Genomic DNA, 6,022 nt, shown 5'->3' with positions numbered 1-6,022 from the left:
CTCACCTCAGCTTCCCCGATAGTCACTGAGCCTTGTGGGGAAGGGAGTGGTACAGATGTCTCCTTGTGGCCAAGCACCCCCAAAGTAGAAATTTCTTGTTTCTTAACAACTCAGTTGTGTCACATGGTGTTTTTCTGGAAGTTGTCTTCTGAGAGGGCATGTGATATTTTGCTGAAAACAGACACTTGAGAGGGAGGTATGATGTTTAGAAAGAATATAAACAGAAACCCACAAACAGTGAAAGGATACTCTTGCATTGCTACGCCATGCAACACTTCCCCGGTCTTCCTCGGTCTTCACTTTGCAGAGAGCACCATGCCAAAGAACTTCCTGTGGTATTCTAGCTGGTTCTGGCTTCCACTGACTCACAATTTGGCAGAGCCTTGCTGTTTCTGCTGTATTGTGCTGCCACTGCTGATTGGTGTTTGCTATTGAGCTGGGCTTGCTGGTATCCTGACAATGGAGAGTAGGATCGCCCCAAGGAACTATTTCTTTTCTTTTCTTTTTCTTTTTGTATATAGCCAAAATGTGTTTATTGGGAAGGTTCCACTCATCCTGAATCAGGGGCTTTCAGTGCTGCTTCCTCCCAGAGGACCATCCTTCTGTCAGCCTTGCTTTTCCACTGACAGAGTACAGCGGAGTAGCCAACACACAAGACTACCGTTTGTGTGTGGCTAAAGACCATGGTGATTTTATAGCATCCTGGGCATTTCACATCCATAAAGTGGGAATTGGGGCACTGCACTAGGTGCTTTTTCTTGTGTTTCCTCTTCTCCTCTTCTGGAAAGGGATGAAGGAGATCCTTTGCAACAGGCATGTTCACGTAAGGAGGTTCTAAACAGGTCTACAACACCCTTTTCTTCTTAACCTTCTTTCTCCCCTACCTCTAGTCAGTGGGCTAGAAGAGAGGTTGAAGTGTTTGAGAACCCTAAATAAAGTAGGTTTTGGAAAATCTAAGCCTACAGACCCCACGGATGCTTATTCTTAAACTCTGACTAGTTCTGAGTTTCTATGGTAACCACTGAGTGCAAGAACTTTTCTGATGGGATCTGAGACCTGTGTTACTCTATGAGTAGAGAAGTAAGAACATAGAGGTCAGTTTAATACGATGTCCATTTGGCAAACTAACAGTTGTAGATTCATCCATGGAGCCTGTGCACTCCCTAGCCATTGCTCTGGGGGCAGACTTACAGTATCAGGAATGCGTTTCCTTCTTAAACTGAGTATTACGTGTCCCTCAAGAGCAGATTAGTTAAAATCTTGATTCCTGGGATGCTATTTGGAACAATGGAATGTAGCAGCAGTCTTTTCTACCTAGCCTCTTGCCCCAAAATAACAACCCTGAGACCTCTTATATATGGGGCTCATTTCCACTAGTTCATAACTCAATTATCCCATTTAAGCTAGTCTATGTCATGCCACGCGGTAAGTTACCTCTCCTCAGGTTCCTGCTGTGTCGACAGTCAGTCTCCATCAGCGTTCAGGGAGAATCTTTTCCCTACGCCAGACTATTCCATAATCCCAATCTCTCCGTCATACACCCCACCTTCTGATCCTGCCTCAGCTCATCGGCCACAGACGTTTTATTGACATGCTTCCACACAGTGCATGAGAGCTTCCTCCACAGTGGAACCTTTAAAAGTAGGACATGTTAAGAACTCTCAGCCCTTCCTAGGCATACCCTGAAAGCAGATGGCGCGTCCTGGCCTTGTCACGCTCTTCCTGGCTGTGAAGTAAGCAGTTCTGACCCACCAAAGCTGCACCCACAGGCTCAAAGCAGCAGTGTCAACTGGTCATGTACTGCTGTACCATGCTGTGACTTCAAATGAGTCTCCTTTTTCTGTAAGCTAATTCTCTCAGGTGTTTCCTTATAGTAGCACAAACACTGACTCTGCATTACTAATCTTGTCATTATTGAAAAGATGTCCTTCTGTTACTTTTCTTACAGTGGCTTACAAGCATATACTTGGTGGGCTAGACAGATGGCTCCATGGTTAAGAGCATGTGTTGCTCTTCCAGAGTACCCGGGTTCAATTCCCAGCCCCTACATGGTAGCTCACAACCATCTGTGCACCAAACATACACATGATACAGACACACATGCAGGTGAAATATCCATGCACATAAAATTTAAAAATAGGTTAATCTTTTAGAGAGAGAGAGAGAGAGAGAGAGAGAGAGAGAGAGAGAGAGAGAGAATGTGCTTCTTTTTCTGTTTTGTTTTCTTTTTCAAGACAGAGTTTCTCTGTATAGCCCTGGCTGTCCTAGAACTTGCTCTAAAGACCAGGCTGACCTCAAACTCATCTGCCTGGATCAAAAGTGTGTGCCACCACCTTCTGGCATGTTTCATTTTTATATGAAATATACCAGGTGTCATAACTGAATCATGTTGGAAATATGTACTATTGCCAGACTATGTGACAGATCTCCCACTTCACACCGCAGATCCTAATATTTATTTCTTCGGATAGTCGGCAACTTCTTTCTATGCATATTAATGAATTAGTCAGTGTTCTCTAGAGTAACAGTACTTACAGAATGAATATAAACACACACACACACACACACACACACACAGAGAGAGAGAGAGAGAGAGAGAAAGAGAGAGAGAGAGAGAGAGAGGATTTATAAGAATGACTTACAGGCTGTGGTCTAGCTAATCCAACAATAACTGGCTAAGAGTGGAAGTCCAAGAATCCAGTAGTTACCCTCGGATCCCGGCCCGCAGCAGCTCTCTGCTCCCAAACCCCGTGGGAGAGAGACCTCACCGCCTGATCAGGTGGGCACTCCTGAGGCTGCAGAGCGGAGGAGACCACCAACACTGCCCACCCCTGCCCACATCCATGGCCCAAGAGGCAACTGTATAAGGCCTCTGGGTTCCCGTAGGGGAGGGCCCAGGAGCGGCAGGACCCCTGTGCCTGAGACACCACTGGAACCTGAAGGAAACAGACCGGATAAACAGTTCTCTGCACCCAAATCCCGTGGGAGGGAGAGCTAAACCTTCAGAGAGGCAGACACGCCTGGGAAACCAGAAGAGACTGCACTCTGCACATCCAGACGCCAGAGGAAAACACCAAACGTCATCTGCAACCCTGGTGCACGGAGGCTCCCGGAAAGAGCGGCGCAGATCTTCCCGGTTGCTGCCGCCGCGGAGAGGACTTAGGCAGTACCCCACGAGCAAACTTGAGCCTTGGAACCACAGGTAGGACCAACTTTCCCCCTGCAAGAAACCTGCCTGGTGAACTCAAGACACAGGCCCACAGGAACAGCTGAAGACCTGTAGAGAGGAAAAACTACACGCCGGAAAGCAGAACACTCTGTCCCCATAACTGGCTGAAAGAAAACAGGAAAACAGGTCTACAGCACTCCTGACACACAGGCTTATAGGACAGTCTAGCCACGGTCAGAAATAGCAGAACAAAGTAACACTAGAGATAATCTGATGGCGAGAGGCAAGCGCAGGAACCCAAGCAACAGAAACCAAGACTACATGGCATCATCAGAGCCCAATTCTCCCACCAAAGCAAACACGGAATATCCAAACACACCAGAAAAGCAAGATCTAGTTTCAAAATTATATTTGATCATGATGCTGGAGGACTTCAAGAAAGACATAAAGAACTCCCTTAGAGAACAAGTAGAAGCCTACAGAGAGGAATCGAAAAAATCCCTGAAAGAATTCCAGGAAAACACAATCAAACAGTTGAAGGAATTAAAAATGGAAATAGAAGCAGTCAAGAAAGAACACATGGAAACAACCCTGGACATAGAAAATCAAAAGAAAAGACAAGGAGCTGTAGATACAAGCTTCACCAACAGAATACAAGAGATGGAAGAGAGAATCTCGGGAGCAGAAGATTCCATAGAAATCATTGACTCAACTGTCAAAGATAATGTAAAACAGAAAAAGCTACTGGTCCAAAACATACAGGAAATCCAGGAGTCAATGAGAAGATCAAACCTAAGGATAATAGGTATAGAAGAGAGTGAAGACTCCCAGCTCAAAGGACCAGTAAATATCTTCAACAAAATCATAGAAGAAAACTTCCCTAACCTAAAAAAAGAGATACCCATAGGCATACAAGAAGCCTACAGAACTCCAAATAGATTGGACCAGAAAAGAAACACCTCCCGTCACATAATTGACAAAACACCAAACGCACAAAATAAAGAAAGAATATTAAAAGCAGTAAGGGAAAAAGGTCAAGTAACATATAAAGGCAGACCTATCAGAATCACACCAGACTTCTCGCCAGAAACTATGAAAGCCAGAAGATCCTGGTCAGATGTCATACAGACCCTAAGAGAACACAAATGCCAGCCCAGGTTACTGTATCCTGCAAAACTCTCAATTAACATAGATGGAGAAACCAAGATATTCCATGACAAAACCAAATTTACACAATATCTTTCTACAAATCCAGCACTACAAAGGATAATAAATGGTAAAGCCCAACATAAGGAGGCAAGCTATACCCTAGAAGAAGCAAGAAACTAATCATCTTGGCAACAAAACAAAGAGAAGAAAAGCACACAAACATAATCTCACATCCAAATATGAATATAACAGGAAGCAATAATCACTATTCCTTAATATCTCTCAATATCAATGGCCTCAACTCCCCAATAAAAAGACATAGATTAACAAACTGGATACGCAACGAGGACCCTGCATTCTGCTGCCTACAGGAAACACACCTCAGAGACAAAGACAGACACTACCTCAGAGTGAAAGGCTGGAAAACAACTTTCCAAGCAAATGGTCAGAAGAAGCAAGCTGGAGTAGCCATTCTAATATCAAATAAAATCAATTTTCAATTAAAAGTCATCAAAAAAGATAAGGAAGGACACTTCATATTCATCAAAGGAAAAATCCACCAAGATGAACTCTCAATCCTCATCTTCAGTTGGTTTATATACAAGTGTGCAATTTCTAGGCTTGAAAGTAAAATGATGCTATCTGGTGCTGGATAGAGGAGCCTTATTTTTTATTATAGCAGCTTGCTATTTTTGTAACATGGTGATTTGGTTGAACACAATAAAGTACAGTAGTAACTGAAAAAAAAAAAAACCTTAAAGGCAAAAAAAAAAAAAAAAAAAGAATCCAGTAGTTGCTCAGTCCACAAGGCTGGATGTCTCAGTTGGTCTTCAGTATATGATAGAATCCTAAAGAATTAGGCTGTGAAGGAATGGACTTGTTAGGGAGCCAGCAGGCAAAGGGTGAAGCTTCCTTCTTCAATGTCTGAAGTGGAAAGTAAAGGGTTCTTTGGAAAGTCAGTTGTGTTGGATGGTGTTTCGCTGGGGCAAACATGTGAAGGAGTGTCTTCCGGAAGTGGACACAGGTGAAAGACTAAGGCAGACTCATGAAGGAACATTTTGCTGAAGCGGACACAGGAGAAAGGATGTTCTGCTAAAGCAACAGGGGGCTTGTATTCACTCCAGGTGGAAACTCAATAGCAAACCAAAGTCAGGATGTCACCAAAATCCAACTTGGTGAACCAATGAGTTTTATTGGTGCTACGTATAGGAGTGTGAGTAAGGGACTGCTCACAGGAACAGAGATGACTCAAAGACAACGCCTCACCAAGGCCCACCTCGGCGTGGGAAAAGACTCATCAAAGCTGGCCCTGGAGTCCACCATGTGCCATGCAGGCAGCTCTGCAGCTCTTCTTCCAGGCAACTGGGTGGGTCTCTGCCCCTTTCCATGGCTGGTCCCGTCTGAGCCTTTTTGAGACAGATAGCTTGTCTAAGGGTGTCTCCCAGCAAGACTTTACTGCTTATGTGCTTGGAGAGGAAGAGGCCTAGTCAATCCAGTCAGTTTCAGGGACTGCCTGAAGCCTCTGAATGGTTTACTTTCTGATCTTAAGGAGCTTCCCAGAGGAATGGAATGTTACACCTCCATCTTGTGTCTTAAGGCACCTTTCTCTAAGATGTATTTTAGCTAAGAGGAATTGATCCACAAAACTTCCCTATAAGATCTGCAAGTGAAATCTGAGGGACTGCAGTCCCACCACTGAGGCCC

General features: G+C 44.3%; 1 pseudogene; it reads right to left on the bottom strand.

Annotated features, from left to right (window-relative positions):
- Positions 1–570: 570 nt before the first annotated feature.
- On the bottom strand, positions 571–817 carry LOC148000203 (small ribosomal subunit protein eS27 pseudogene; annotated as a pseudogene).
- Between the last annotated feature and the right edge of the window lie 5,205 nt (positions 818–6,022).

Source organism: Rattus norvegicus, chromosome 17 (genome assembly GCF_021556685.1).
Source record: "Rattus norvegicus strain SHRSP/BbbUtx chromosome 17, alternate assembly SHRSP_T2T, whole genome shotgun sequence".
Classification (NCBI taxonomy): Eukaryota; Metazoa; Chordata; class Mammalia; order Rodentia; family Muridae; genus Rattus; species Rattus norvegicus.
Note: the sequence above shows the minus strand (reverse complement) of the source record. Positions and strands in the feature narration are given on the sequence as shown.